The 17419-nt window shown below is 28.2% G+C and overlaps 1 protein-coding gene across 3 annotated transcripts in view; it reads left to right on the top strand.

Moving 5' to 3' along the window:
* Positions 1 to 17419, top strand: part of Dh31-R (Diuretic hormone 31 Receptor) — a 289250-nt gene that overhangs the window by 7410 nt on the left and 264421 nt on the right. The window lies entirely within an intron of this gene.

Genomic DNA, 17419 nt, shown 5'->3' with positions numbered 1-17419 from the left:
CTGGTTGACTTTTGTTTATTGTTTGGGCGTTGAAGTTTCAACAAAAACAGCAAATTGATGTGAAGGATCATCATTAATAAAACGCTTGTTTGCATAATGAATTCAAAATAAATGTCATGGTTTTATTGTGTATGTAGATGGGAACACTTGATGTCAATTTTTGTTTTTGTATTATATTAAAGTTATTGTCAAAGCGGGTGTTGAAGAAATGTCAGTTTTTTTTGTACTATTGTCAGTTGCATGATTAATATGTATGTTGTTTTCACTTTTGAATTTCTTCTTTTCACAAGCATCAGCTCAGGGATGGTAAATTATATTCAAATAGTACTTTTTTCAACCTGAGAGTACAAAATTTAAAATGGAAAATATTGTTATATTGAAGATTTTCTATAGAAAATACTGTTATACACTAGATTTTGCCGCAGAAAAATCTGTTATACACAAGATTTTTTTTTGAGAAAGATTTTCATTGTAAAATACTGTTAAATACAAATTTCAACATAAGATAATTTGCTACACTGAGGGAAAAATGATTTTGACACCATACGGTGTCACTTTTTTTCGACACCGTACGTTTACAATTTGTAAACAAACGGGTACGAATCGACAACGCAATGTTGTTAAATTATTCGCGACGCATTTCAACGTAAGTTGCTTTTTATAAATGTGTTTTAATTTTATTTACATTAAAAAATTTAAAATATTTTAATAAATAATAATGGGTAATAGTGATGCAAATAAATGGTTTAAGAACCAAAATATAAAAGAAAGTGTAATTGTGTTTGATTGCGAATATGTGTCGATGCAAACGAAGATCCAGGCAGTGAAGTCAGTGGAGATCCAGGCAGAGAAGACCACCAAATCCAGTGACGACATACAACTCCAAATGGAAATTTATAGTTTTTATATTTATGTTTTATATGTATTGTATTAAAAAAATGTAAAAAATAAAGAAATTGTTATTTATATTAATTACCAAAAAAATAGAAATGAAAAATTGTCAGGTGTCAAATCGTACACAAACGGTATCAAGTCGATAATTTTTGGTGTCAAATTGACAACGGTCTGGGTCAAATCGTACACGAACGTTGTCAAATCGGCTACGGAATGGTGTCATATTTTCGTTGTCAAATTGACACCGTTCGTTTACAATTTGTACACATACACTATTGACACCGAATGGTGTCAAATTGTACACGGATGTGTTCATTTTTTCGCTGGGTGTATAGGAGCAAATCCTTATGATTCCACAGGAATTTCTAAATTAGTTTTTATACATAAAATACTGCAAATTGTTTGAAAGTATCAAATGAGTCTCGGGAGTACCATGCTACTTTTTAATATGAAATATTATCAACAAAAGTACCATCGTATCAACTTTGCCATCCCTGCATCCGCTATTCATATTAAATTTTTGCAAGGTGAAACCTAATTACAAACATGTAAGAAAGTATGGTCGGGCTTGGCCGACCTACACTAAGTAAATGAGCAAAAACATTTTTCTTTTAAAATATTGTTACGAAATTGTACTTGAATTCAAATATAACGATTTTAAAGGCTGATTTAGAAGTTGCATAATGCTTTCAAATAACAGTGCCTCTCAAACTGTAACATATCTGTGGGCATTATTAACATTGAATAAAATCTTTGAGTTGATCATTGATCGTAAGTATGTCAACGCTGAATGTTTGCTGCGACTCGTATATTCGAATTCGAATATTCCAGTTTTGACAGTTAAAGAACATTGTAGAAAGTTCACCAGAGATGGCGTGTGTATTCGAAAGCTCTAGGCTTTGAATATACGAGCTTTGACAGTTAAAGAACAATCTAGAGTGCAGATGGCAGTGTTATAAATAGTGGCAGAGGTTGCAGTCGTTAGTCAGTTTATCAGAGACGCTATTCGAATAAACATCAACTGAGTGCCTTAAATTGTTCTGTATTTTCAAGTGAATTCCTGTCTGTATTTCTGCAAATTTATAAACGCGTATAAAAAACACTGAGTGACTATTTAATTCTGTTGTTGTACATTTTAAATAAATAAAAGAGTTGTTACAAATTTTAAACTACTAAACGGCTTTTATTTGCAATCAAAAGTATCCGGTTTATTTAAAGGGTGTCCCGATAGACCAGTCGATAGTGTGCTGAACTATTAATCTGAGAGTTGCGGGTTCGATTTCCGCCAGAGACTCTGGGTGTATCTGCAGACAAGCAAAACGCTTCGCAGTTTGCGTTTGTTTTTTTTTTTTTTAAAAAAGGAAATAAACCAACGTTTTGAAAAGGTTAAAACGTAACAATATCAATAATTTATATTCGTGAGTGGTTTTCGGAAGTGGTCCTTATATGGGAGCTATGACCAAATATGGACCGATCACCATAAAATTAGGTCGTGTGATTTATGTCTATATGAAAGTTATTTATGGTGAATTTTGTGTTTATAACAACATTTTTAAGAGATTTATGCACTTTAACGTGATTTTCGGAAACGGATGTATATGGAAGCTATGACTAATTATGGACCGATCGTAACAAAATTTGGTGACATGAATTTCGTATATATAAAACTTATTTGGAGCGAAATTTGTGGAGATACATATATAAATTAAACATTTATGACCGATAAAGTCCAATTTCGGGAGGAAATTTGTATGGGGACTAAGTGAAATAATGGACCGATTTCAGCCAGTTTCAATAGCCTTGGTACTTGGGCCGAAAAAATTATATGTACCAAATTTGATTGAAATATCTTCAAAATTGCGACCTGTACTTTGCGCAAATGTTTTACATGGACAGCCAGACGGGCGGACATCGTTTAATCGACACAGAAAGCGATTCTAAGTCGACCCACCAATATTTTTGGACGTCATAAACATCTGCACAAACGCATTATACCCTCCCCACTATGGTGGTGTAGGGTATAATAAATCAGAATTATATATTTCGTTATCCGATTCTGATAAAATTTTGGGATCACCGAAAAAGTCCAACATAAGCGTCACCCTATTATACCCAAATCAAAGAAATGGTCAAACTATAGCCTGCAATCAGGCAGCATTTAATATAAAATGCAATGTATACTTTAAGGCTCATAAATTGTGACATTTACAATTTTTATGCTCGATGAAAATATGTTCGTTCAATTAAAAATATGTATTTTTTTCCACCATTTCATATAAATATTTTTATATTTATGTATAATAGTTTTTTAATACCCAGTTACAACATGTTTTTAATTTGTATAAATTGTATTGTGTGTTAAAGAGCGATAAAATATTTTACTTTTTTGTAGAAAACCAACTGAAATGAAAATAAAATGCTTTTAAAGGTTTTTCATATTTTTTTTACGGATTTTTGTTTATAAAGGCTTTATACAAATTTTGTTTTATTTGGCATTTAATGTAAAGGTATAAAAATTCTACTCGCATGAATGAATATGCCACCTACCAGGGAGACATGTACTATAGGTGTTAAACAAAATAGACAGACAATAAAAACTGTGATGTTTTTTGGGCTTTTTTTTCTTACAAATCCTTATACCCTACACTACCAATGAAAAGGTGTTAGGAGTTTGTCCTCGTTTGTTGCTTTTAAACACTATTAAAGAATATTAAACGATTCATTCATTTATCAGTCGATTAAACGACGAAAGTTGTCTTTATGTCAGGCAGACTGATCATATAAATCTTAGAAATTTCATATAAATAAAAATCACACAACACAAAACACTATGAGGATCGGTTCATAATTGGCCATAGATCCCATAGTACCGCCATTTTAAATTTAATATAAATAGCAATTGGTGTAACGCATTATATAGTCGGTCTTTCCCGAATACACTTTTTTACTAGCGCTGTGAATGGACTTATATCTACTTTTTTTGTTGCCAGGAAAATGAAGAAAACCTGATATGAAATAAAATAAGTTGGCTACGCCATAATCAGATCAAGGCTATTATAAAAGGACTAGTGTATAGCACACAAATGCCCAGAATACAAGCATATGCCTTTATTGAAAATGTTTAATATATTGTACAAAACATAAAAGCAGAAATGGGCAGTTGTTTTCGTTGTATTTATAATTCTACTGAAGGTCTTTATTTCTAGGCTTCTGTATGTTTTTGTTATTAAATTTTTCATTTAAAAGTACTTAATTCTTGATAAATACTTCTTAAAAATTATATTAAATGAAGAGAAAAACGATTGGTAAAAAACTGATATCAAGAGTGAGTCAGAAAAAACTTACACTTGTATTCAGTTAAATAAAACTTAAACGGTTCAATATAAACATTCTCAAAAATACGTAAATTTATTGAAATATTGTACTAGTTCATTAAACATTAAAATATTGCAATATTACTGGATATTAGTATTTATAAATTTATCCACCTTTTCCGGAAATCTTCCCATTAAAGATTTTATAATTGCTTCCGTTCCTTTTTTGGACGAGGTGGTCCACTTACACTTATAAAACCTTAAAACCTTTACTGTGTTCTTTAATTATTTTTTTTACAAGAGACCAATAACTTCTGTGGTACAAAAATTGACATCATTCTTTGAATTCCACTCAATGGCCTTTTTTTCATAGTGGCATGATGATAAATCGGGCCACTATGAAGGCCAGTAATAAAAAGGTAAAAATGCCTAATGTCACAAATGATTGGCTTCCTATGTCTCAAATGCAAATGGCTTTCCACACAAGACTCTTCTTGGGTAATTTTGATTGGTCTTTTTGTCCGGTATTGTTCTTGAACATTACCTCGTCCATCAGCCACATACTAATCTTGACCAGGAAGTTGTGAAATGTCTGCCTGTACATTAGAGTGTTCCATTTTTTTTTTTTTTTGGGAATTTTGGAACGCATACCATAGAGAATAGACATAGAGCGGAAACTCTCCTGTCAGAGACCTAACTCAGTTGTCAGAAACCTAAGTGGTGAGAATGTATTAGTAGAAAAAACTATGTGAAAACAAAAACAACACTCGTATGTGTGATTATTTTGAATAATTTTTAATTTGTGTTTTTTTATAGTTTCCGCTCTATGTTTCTCTACGACGCATACCCTCTATTATTTTTATATATGTATATAAAACTATAGTTAAATATGAATTTTGTCTTTCTATCATGATTGCAACTCGTGCCGATTTGCGATTTAGTTAAAGTTATTAAAAATGTCCCAGGCCATTAACGTGTCTCAGGCCACACAACAAGAAATGTAGGATCAAAATTACCATATTTTGAGAAGTATTAAAATAAAAGCACATTTTTACTTAAAATATATTCATACATATTTACTTGTATATGAGTTTTTGTGTTCGTACACAGAAAAATATGGTAACAGTTATTAGGTAATTAAACAAATTTGTTTGAAATTTGATTTAAATTTTCAATAATTTTTTTATTTAATATATTTTTTTGATACTTATATCAACAATTTATTTTAGATATTTATTAACAATTTCAGTTGTTGAAATTCAATTGAAAATTATATTGAAAGTAACAAAAATAAATGTGTCAATAAAATAAAAAATAAAGAAAAACATACATATTTTTGTTCATAAAAAATATGTGTTCTTTTAGAAATTATGATGAAATTGGAGCATTCTACATAGTAAGTTTAATGTGAAATTGTAATCTATCGCTATAGACCAAACAATTGAACATCAATTTTATATAAAAAACTTTTCAACTACACTTTTCAACAGGATTTCAAGTGGACTCTTTTCGTCATCAAATGCGTCCAGTATAAAAGGAACTCATTCAAGAACAATACTGGAGGAACAATCTTTATAACCGTTCGTAGAAGGGGATATTGATCAAATTACTGGTTCAAATGGCGAGAAAATGGATATTTACATGCTTTAAATTATATTTTAAACTTATATTTGTTATTATTGTAATAATTTGTAAATATGTTTATAATAATAAAAAATAATTAAAACTATCAAATTGCATTTTTATTAATATAAGAAAAAGCTATTGCAGATATACTATATATATTATTAACTAGTAACAATATAATTATTCAATATTACAAACTTATTGTTACAATTTTAATGGTGACTGTTAAAAATTTTTTTGTTTAATTTCACAAACTCGTTGTTAAAACTTTTTGTTGTTGGTGCCTTTTCAATTAAAAAATTAATTGTATTGACAAATATGGTAATTAATATGACAATTGATTTGTCGTAATTTTTTTCTGGTAACCATTCACAGGTAGACCAAAAAAAAAATAATTTTTTTAACGGCAGTTTCAAAACTCCATTTTCAAATTTTTAAAAATTTTGCTAAACAAATTTCAGAATTGTTTTTATCATCACATTGGGATCTATTGAGAATATAATAGGGAATAAAAATATGAAAAAAGTATGACAAAACCTTCCATAGTTGTTCCGCACCTGCGTTTTCCGAGAAAAATTAATTTTTTACCCATATTTTTGCGAATGAGTCCAATTTCCTTACTGTTATGAATTTTAAGTAAAACCTATTTATAATATTATAGTACATGTAATTTTAAATATAGCCTTAAATTTTTACTAAAATTGGAAAACTTTTAACCTTAAATCGAGAAGGACAAAAGTAAATTTTTTTAATATTTGGAATTTCTCATGGAAAGATAGAGAAATGTTATATATTTTGGGCTATCTTATTTTTAGAAATTAATAAATCAAAAATACACTAAAGGGTTAAAATCAATTTTATTATTCAAAAATCCTAAATAAAATATTAACTACGTTATTAAAGCAAAAATATTGTAATTATACCTGATTTTTGCTTTAATAACGTAGTTTATATTTTATTTAGGATTTTTGAATAATAAGATTGATTTTAACCCTTTAGTGTATTTTTGATTTATTAAATTCAAAAAATAACTTCAATGATTCAGATTATTTAATTCTGAAAAACATTAAAGTTAGCATCATTCATATTGAATGTGTTTTTAGTGATTTTAAAAGTTGAGGGTCATTTTAAGCCCAAGTGCCATTAAGTGTTAATTTCCATTTTTGAGCTGTTATTATAAATACTAGACTTCATGTTACATTTTTCATCAAAATCGGACCATAAATATATACCATTTCGCTATCTTTCCATGAGAAATTCCAAATATTGAAAAATTTTACTTTTGACCTTCACGACTTAAGGGTTTTATCGGCCCAAAAATATATAACATTTCGTTATCTTTCCATGAGAAATTCCAAATATTGAAAAATTTTACTTTTGACCTTCGCGATTTAAGGGTTGGCGTTTTCCGATTTTAGTAAAAATTTGAGACTGTATTTAAAATTAACTGTACTATAATACTATAAATAGGTTTTATTTAAAATTCATAACAGAAAGGAAATTGGACTCATTCGCCAAAATATGGCCAAAAAAATAGTTTTTCTCGAAAATCGCAAAATTTAAATCACAGGTACGGAAAAACTATGGGAGGTATTGTCATACTTTATTTGCATTTTTACTCCCTATTATATTCTCAATAGATAAAAACAATTCTGAAATTTGTTTAACAAAATTTTTAAAAATTTGAAAATGGAGTTTTGAAACTGCCGTTAAAAAAATTTTAGTTTTTTGTTCATACCTAAGAATAGGTTAACGGTATCCTACGAAGACAAATACTCATATACAAGTAAATGTGGATATATTTTAAGTAAAAATGTGCTTTTATTTTAATATTTCTCAAAATTAATTTCTTGTTCTAGTGTCCTGAGACAAGTTGGCCTGGGGAATTTTTAATAACTTTAACATTTTTTAACCCATTTTTGTCTTTTATATCTCATTGCAATGACAATTACGTACACATTTTGATTCTTTTATATTAATTTGCAAAAGTAATTATTAAATGGCAACATTTTTAGAAAAACAGATAATTGAATTTTTTCCCCCAATTTCGTTCTCAGGAACTTTAACCCTCGTGCGGCACGCCAATTTTTAACCGATCGAGCTCAAACTTTCGAAATTGATTTTACTATCAAAAATAAACATTTAGTACATAGTTTTCTTAAACAAAATAAAGTACACGCTTTGAGTAATTAATTAATAAATTGTTTTTTTACCTTATTTTAGATAGTTTCCTAATTTTTTGAATAAATTTGTTGCAGTTGAATATTTTTTGCTGTCTTCATGATTTAATGAAGTACCTTTTTTAGTTTAAATATGTATTCAGTTGTTAGTAATTAGAATAAAAAAAACATATTAAATAAAAAAACATATTTTTATTTAAGTTTTTATTTTTTATACAAATTTATATTGACAACAATTCAAAATAACGTAACACACATAGCATAAAGTGTACTCTGAATTTTTTTTTTTTTAAATAAATTTCTAGTTTCAATGTAATTCAGATTTTAAAAATTTTCTTTCAATATCACGAGTAGTTTTCATTTTATACCGTTTTTTTCTTCTCCTATAAACTTAAGAAAAGTGATGTTACGTTATTTTGCATTTTAGGTGGCGATAATGTATTTTAAATTGCATTCAGAATCTATCTTGTGCAAAAAATCAAAATATAATTACATTTGCGCATGTAATATTTAAACGTGTTTACACTTACATCTGATATATAAAGCATTGTAATTATGATTTACACATTTAAACATCAAATCTTATTTATCTTTAGCAAATAATTTATGGTATATTTTACTAAATACTGTGTGTGATAAAAATAGTTTTTTTTCCAAACTAAAATGTCTATGAATAACTAAGATAACTAACTTGAGAATAACTAAGTAAAATATTTTTACGTTTTAACCTTTTCAAAACGTTTGGTTTATTTCCTTTAAATAAACCGGATACTTTTGATTGCAAATAAAAGCCGTTTAGTAGTTTAAAAATTGTAACAACTCTTTATTTATTTAAAATGTACAACAACAGAATTAAATAGCCACTCAATGTTTTTTATACACGTTTATAAATTCTCAGAAATACAGACACAATTTATAATGTACACGAATTTACTTGAAAAACACAACACACTTCAAGGCACTCAGTTGATGTTTATTCGAAAAGCGTCTCTGATAAACTCACTAACTACTGCAACCTCTATCACTATTTATAACACTGTCATCTGCACTCTAGATTGCTCTTTAACTGTCAAAGTTCGAATATTCTAGATCATACGCCATCTGTGATGTACTTTCTACAATGTTCTTTAACTGAATATTCGAATTCAAACAGCGTTGCCAACTTACGATCAATGGTCAACTGAAAACGTTTATTTAATAAAATCCACAGTTATGTTACAGTTTGCTATTACAGCACTGTTATTTGAAAGCATTAGGCTACTTTTAAATCAGCCGTTAAAATCGTTATATTTGAATTCAAGTACAATTACGTAACAATATTTTAAAATTGTTACGTAGTTTTGTATTCAAATTGTAATTATTCTTTGCTGAATCCACTAAGTCATTCCTAATCTTAAAACTTTGTTTAACCTTCACAATATTTTCGAAGATCTAAAATTATGATCAGTTATTAAAAATCCAAAATTTTGAGCAAAATCCGATAATGAGTAGAGGTTGCTCATTTTATTTGAAATTTCTAATTTTAGCTTAAAGACTTTGTCGCCCAACTTTTCGGTTACAGACCTACATTTTGGTGAATATTATAAAATATTCGGCATAACCGATAAAAGCAGTCTAACTTGTTTAACACCATTTCAATAAATTGAGACTAATTTTGCCAAATAAATCACTCACTTTTCTTTTAATTTTCAAATAAAAATCAAGTGATGACGGTGGAGGAGTATGAGCATGAATGCAATTTAACAAATTGCCAATTTTATTTGGATTCATTTTATATTAGCATGAAGATGATGTGTTTGCCTCTGGTTTATTTAAAAAAAATATATATATAGTATATTTATGTACATATTTTCAATTTACAAAATTGTTCTTTTAGTTGATGATGATGATTTCCATGTTGCCGCTGATGTTATAGCCAGGAGTAAAGGAAGGAGGTGGTGGTGGTATCACTTTCAGCATTTCGCATCCAAAAGTAGTACAATTAATATTTATTGTCAGTTTTGTTTTTTTATTTTGGATTCATTTTTTTTGCCAAGTGCTTAAAATAATATTGCCATTATTTGAAAATAACAAAAGTTATTTACTTTTAACACACACAATTTGTTTTTGTGTATATTTAAGGTAAATAATACGCATTCGTAAGTATGCCAGTCCAATACTTACCTACAAATGTATAACAAATGTTTATTTACATTAATAAAACATCCATTAAAAGCCATCACTAAATTGTTTTTATTTTCGTTGGTACATATTTCGTTTAGTATTTTGGATCTTGGAAATATATATAAATATTTACTTGTAAGTAAAAATTTCATGTACGACAAGAAAATTTTGTTGAGGTATAATTTATTGGTGAAACAAATTATACAAGTAATTAATTGTTCAAACTTTAACCGTCACAGGCTAATAAATTATATGTACAATATGTTTGCAACAGCGATAAAGAAGTAATTTGGTACTATTTGGTACAACCTCTACGACAATAACTTTGTCGCCCATCGTGATAGTAACAGACTTTTTTAGAAGACAATTTTGAAGTTGGGTTGGTCTTCAACAGAGTTTTTTTTGGATGCAATGTTAAGGATTTTGTCGCCATTTTGTGGGTTAAAAGCAGACTTTGTCTCCCAACTTCCCCCTGCATTGTTTTACAGAAGACAACATTTATGATTTAACACATCCAGTTATCACTAGAGATTAGCTCACAACATGATCGCTCGTCTTGTTAAATTGCTTAAATTGTCGACAAATATATATAATAGATGACAACCAACAAACGTGGGTGGCTCAAAAAGCCTGCGACATATTAAATTTCCCGGCTCTTAACTGAAAGGGAAATACTGCTCCTGTCAACAGGCATCTGTCAGTTGACTCCTGTCAAACTTTGAACAAGCTTCGTCATTTGGTTTGTGTTTGACAGCCATTGATAGCAGACTACCTTTGAAAAAATTTAATTTCTCATAATGCATTATTTTTTTGCGGAAAAAAACCATCACTCAAATAAAGACTAACCCCAATTAACACGAAGCCTGGTTATGTCTTAACTAATAGTTATACTGACAGTTTTCGTACAAAAATAATTTAAACCAACAGTATAACTATTAGTTAACGCCTAACCAGGCTTCGTGTTAATGGGGGTAAGCTTGATAAATATATGGAAACTCTGCACCATAAATTTCAATGGTAAATAAGTGGTTTACTGAATTTTGTTATGGACGTTGAAGCACGGAAAATGTCGAACGTTCTGGACGCCCAATTGAAAAAATCACGATAAGGTTGGCCGATCGAAGATTGAAAGTGCGAGAGATTATGGCAGCTATAGGCAAGATGGCTGCCGCGTTGGCTGACAGTCAGGTGCACAAAAGGGTATACAAAAGAGCAGTTTCCATGGAAAACATCCATGAATTATTCTACGAAATGCTCCCTCTATCGCCCTATTTTCCGAATTTAGCCCCATGTGACTATATCTTGTTTCCTAACCTGAATAAATGTCTCGGCGGAAAGAGATTCGACTCCAACGATGAGTCAAATCTTATTTTTTGGAAGGGATAAACAAATTGTAGAAACGTTGAAAGACTATATTGAAAAATAAAATATTTTTTTATGCAAAAACCACTGTTTCTCAAAAAATATTTGTGTTTACCAGCATGCCACGCCCACAATTTCTAATATTATGACCAAATCTTGGGGCTACATTAGTTTTGTTGTTTTTTAATTTTTTGGAAAAAAATTTTTTTCAAATTGTTTTTTTAATTTTTTTTAAATTTAAAATTTGGTGAAAAAAAAATTCGGGTTAAAAAATATTTTTTTCCGATTTTGACCCATTGTAGGTCCAACTTACTATGGTCTTATATAAGCCATTGCAAAGGTCTTTGATCTATCATTAGATGTTAATTTTGTTTATATTAATGACTTAGTAATCCAGATATAGGTAAAAAAATAGGTAAAAAATCGAGGTTGTCCTGGATTTTTCCTCATATCTCAGCCATTTGTGGACCGATTTTCTTGATTTTAAATAGCAACCGAGCCGCAAGAATTGATGTATGAATCGTGTATGTAAGTTATTTGGGGGCTTCGGAAAGTCGATTGCAACAGACAGACTGACGGACAGACAGACGGACATGGCTTAATCGACTCCGCTATCTATAAGGATCCAGAATATAGGAAATGAAAAATGTAGAAATTACAAAAGGAATGACAAACTTATATATACCCTTCTCACGAAGGTGAAGGGTATAAAAACTGTATATCTTGGCCAATGAAAATCCATTGTGCTGATGTTCTTTTTGCCTGGGTACTATCTTGGAGAAATTAGTGAATAAAAGTACCAGTTATTTAAATACATCTCTCACCACAACTATTTGCTTTTCATTACAGTATTTGCAAAACAAAAGTTGGCTTTTATAAACTGGCTTGATAACAACATATTTGTATTAAAGCGTTATAATTTCTATTAATTTAGCTGAAATGAGTGACATCTTTCCGAGTTGCGCACATTGTACTCGCTAAATACTGTAAACATGGCCATTGGAAGCTGTAAATTAATCCTTGGTAAATTGCTTAATCTTGAGATGATTAAACCAAAAGAATGAACAATAATAATACAACTTAAATAATTGCTGTAGAAGAAGCCATATTAAGCAAGATATTTCCATCCTCTCCTTCTTTTTTCATTTTCAACATTATATTATTAAGTAAAGTATTTATGTACTTAATTAGTTAAAACAGAAATGTTGTTGAAGTTTTTTTGCGGCCATCATTTTTGAGTCATCTTTTAGTACGAATGAAAATAGTTTGAAATGTAAATATTTTGTAGTTGTTATCTGCGAAGACGCTAGATAATGTGATTATTTATATGTGCAATTTGAAATACAAACAAAAAGTTTTTTTTTTATATAAGAAAATTTTACAAAGATATAAAACTAAAATATTGTTACTTATTTGTTAGATGCAGAGACAAGTAGAACAAGATTGTAAATTTTGATATGAAAGGACAATAATTGTATAAATACACAATTCATAGTATAAAATACCCTACATGGAAGGAAACATACACAGAGAACTAGTTAAGTGACTGGTTGTTTGGGGGTAGGGAACGGTTCTAAACTATTTCCAATTATATTTCAGAAGTTTATAATTGTATTTCAGAATTTTCAATCTGTATTTCATTTGACTACTAGAATAATAGAACCAAAAATATACTTTTATTACAAGTACTTAATTGAAAAATCTACAATTTTTTCCTCCCGCTTTTCATTACAAGCTTTTCTTATTTGTTTAACACATCTACTTTTTGGGGTCGGAAATTATATTACCATGAAATTTTGTGAATTGTTTCCTTACACTTTTTTTCATATTTACACCATAATATTTTTGGCACGTTTTTTTTTATTGTTTTCAAGCCTAAACCTTTAATAATCCTTATAAATTGAGAAGTACTTCTAGGAATTTAATACTATTGATACTTAACACATTTATCATATTGAAAATAATAAATAATGGTTTTATTTGGGAAAAAGCAATAAGGAAAAGCAATGTATCAATAGTAACAGCCACAAAGAAAAAAGAAAAATATTTACATAACAATTACATAAAAAAACACAACTCAACAATAATATTTGGGGAAGGTTACCAATGACAAAACAAAATTGAAAAATTGAATAGCATCCAAATAAGTCTGCGAATAACTGCGAATTTAAAAAACTCTTATGACTTATGAATAAAAAGTAAATTTCAAAACTGAACAACAACTTTCTAGGTAATTAATTGCGTTTATTTGAAAATTTAAAAACTAAACAATTAGGTTTTTAAATAAAATTTTTAAACATTTTCTTCTTGAATTTTAATAATAAAAATTATTTCTACAATTTTAATATACATTTTTTTTTGTTTTTTTTTTTAATATAAAATTTATTTTCTTTGGTGGAAAACTTACGTTGAAAAAAATTAAAATTTTTTTTTTCTTAATTGCATGTTAATTGCATGTAAACTATAAAAATAATAAGAATAAATAAATTTCTGAGTGGAAAACATGAGATCTTGTACAATTAAATATGAATTTTTTAAAGACAACTTCCCCGCCAATTTCACTTTTTTGAAAATTTCAAATATGTATAACTTGATTTCTAATGAATATTTTTTAAATTTTTTTTGTTTATGAATGTTTTAAATTTTTGTTATAATTCGCATATAAAAACATTTAAGTATTTTGAAAGCTAAAAAATTAACTTTTCATTGACTTATAAAAAAAATATTATACAGAAATTTCAAAACTGTACAATTAGGGTTTTAAATAAAAATTTTAAACATTTTCTTCTTGAATTTTGATAATAAAAATTATTTCTAGAATTTTACTACAAAATTTGTAGTTTTTTTTTGAATATATAAAAAAAATTATTTTGTTTGGTGGAAAAATTTTGTTGAAAAAAAAATTATTTTTTTTTAATAAAATAGGTGATTGCATGTAAACTACACAAATAATAAGAATAAATAAGTTTCAGAGTGGAAAACATGAGACCTTGTACCAAAAAATATCAATTAAAGAATTTATAATGACAACTTCCCCGCCAATTTCACTTTTTGGAAAATTTCAAATATGTATAACTTGATTTCTAATGAATATTTTTGAAATTTTCTTTTTATTTATGAATATTTTAAATTTTTATTATAATTCGCATATAAAAACATTTAAGTATTTTGAAAGCTAAAAAATAAACTTTTCATTGACTTATAAAAAAAAATATTATACAGAAATTTCAAAACTGTACAATTAGGGTTTTAAATAAAAATTTTAAACATTTTCTTCTTGAATTTTGATAATAAAAATTATTTCTATAATTTTACTACAAAATTTGTTGTTTTTTTTATAAAAAATAAAAAAAAAAAATTATTTTCTTTGGTGGAAAAATTTCGTTTGAAAAAAATTTATTTTTTTTTTAATAAAATAGTTAATTGCATGTAAGCTACAAAAATAATAAGAAAAAATAAGTTTCTGAGTGGAAAACATGAGATCTTGTACCACAAAATATGAATTTAAGAATTTATAAAGACAACTTCCCCACCAATTTCACTTTTTTGAAAATTTCAAATATGTATAATTTGATTTCTAATGAATATTCTTGAAATTTTCTTTTTGTTTATGAATATTTTAAATTTTTGTTTTAATTAGCATATAAAAAATTTAAGATTTTTAAAAGTTTACAAATTTTTTTTGTTAAAACAATTTTTTTTATTAAAAAAAAATTTACAAACAAATTTTGCAACCCTGAAATGTTTTAAATATTTAAATAATCATAGACATTTCAGAAGCACTTTCTGGTCATCGTTCTGATAGCATTGTAGACTATCGGGGATACTTTCCCCATTCTAACAGCCTTTTAAGCACAACTTTTAAACAAATGCCAACAACCGTAACATTACTTACTTGTAAATAAATACACAGCACAAATATTGAACATTTCTATTGTTAGTTTTGTTGCTGGCCACCACAATCTTAAAGGCATATTAATACTTATTTACTTGGTTTATTAAGTTATTAGAAGTAATACATACACGAAAAACAACTTTCAACAAGATGTGGCCTTTTACTTTAGTTTTTCTTCCTTTCCTCCTAATACATACATACATTTAAGTTTTCTTGTGGTTGATCTTTAATGCCCCTTGGATACAACTAGTAGATACATACGTGTGCCACAATGTCAAATATTTACAATATTACAAATACAATATATATGTATGTAACGATGGCTCTAGCCACGAATAGTATTTCTAAAGTATTCATATGAAAATTGAACATTGTCTTTCTCCAAGAAGTCACAAAAGGCCTAGAAAAAATTCACCCAAAAAAAAAAGAACTTGTTGTTGGATGTAAGATTGAGTATATTTTTGTATTTGAAAGGTTGATGATGTTATTGTTGGCTATAGGAAGTTTTTATCTATTTAATCAACAACAAGAAAACAAAGAGAAAAATAACAAATACTACACTCCCATATTTTTGTTTATTATTTTCATTTTGGTTGTAACAAAACCCTTAAATAAATACCATTAAGACAGTTATATTTTTTGCTTTACCAACTCTTATGAAATGGGCTTGAGTTTAAGTAATCGTGTATTTCTTACACTTGAGAAAAAATGGGTCATGATGAACCAAAAATCAGTTTTATGTTAATAAAGGTCCCTTAACCAGTATACTGGTTGTATTGTGCATGTCCAACATTTTAATTACATATAAGAATTCCTTTTAAGGACTTTTGAAAACTAATTCATTTCATGAAATTCATGGGGTTCGGTAAGGTCCATTTAAATTTTTAAATGCGTATAACTCGCATACTATAAGAGATGATTTTTTATAAATATGAAAAAAATAAAAAAGTTTCTTAAGGAACTTACAATGCTTTTATTTTTTCTGAAAGGTATTTCAAAAGGGATAGCTTTAAAACAGAAAACGCTTCCATAGGCGCTTCAGAATTTAACCTATTTTTCATCGAACTTTTTAATTTACGCTATGTTTTAAAATTAGATACTATTTAATATGCACAAATCGCTTACAAATATAGTTATACAATTTGATATAAATAATACTAATATATATAGCAGATCGGTCCATAATTGGTCATAGCTCCCATTTAAGGACCACTTCCGAAAAATACTTAAAATAATCCACATGTTATAAAGATAGGCCCATAGTTGGTCATAATTCCAATATAACGACCACTTGAGCTTTTTTGTTGGGCCTGGGCGATCTTTGTCTTCCGTGTCAAAATCACTGAACTGCACAAACCATCTCTCGCATATTGAAACCGATGGAACACATTCACCATAAGTTTGGTGAACAATCGGTGTGCTTCAGCGTCACTTTTTTTTCAAATTAAAGAAATAAAGCAAAATTTCCAGCATATGACGATTCGTTCGTAAATAATTCGACATTTTCAAAGCAAAGATAAACTTTGTTGTTTACAATATAATGTTCAATAACTAAGTGAGAATAAATGACAGATATATACGTTGTTAAAAACTAAAACCGCGTTCAAAAGATACGCCATCTATTGTAAATTTCGCATTTTTAAGTCATAAAAAACAAGTAAGAAAGTATGGTCGGTCAAACCCTACAGCAAGTAAATGAGCAAAACACTTTTTCTTTTAAAATATCAATAATTTATATTCGTGAGTGATTTTCGGAAGTGGCCCTTATTTGGGAGCTATGAACAATTATGGACCGATCATAACAAAATTTGATGACACGAATTTTGTATATATAAAACTTATTTGGAGCGAAATTTGTGTAGATACATGGATCAATTAAACATTTATGACCGATAAAGTCCAATTTCGAGGGGACATTTGTATGGGGGCTAGGTGAAATAATGGACCGATTTCAGCCAGTTTCAATAGACTTGGACCTTGGGCCG

Source organism: Calliphora vicina, chromosome 5, assembly GCF_958450345.1.
Source record: "Calliphora vicina chromosome 5, idCalVici1.1, whole genome shotgun sequence".
Lineage (NCBI taxonomy): Eukaryota > Metazoa > Arthropoda > Insecta > Diptera > Calliphoridae > Calliphora > Calliphora vicina.
This window is presented reverse-complemented; position numbering and strand designations above follow the sequence as displayed.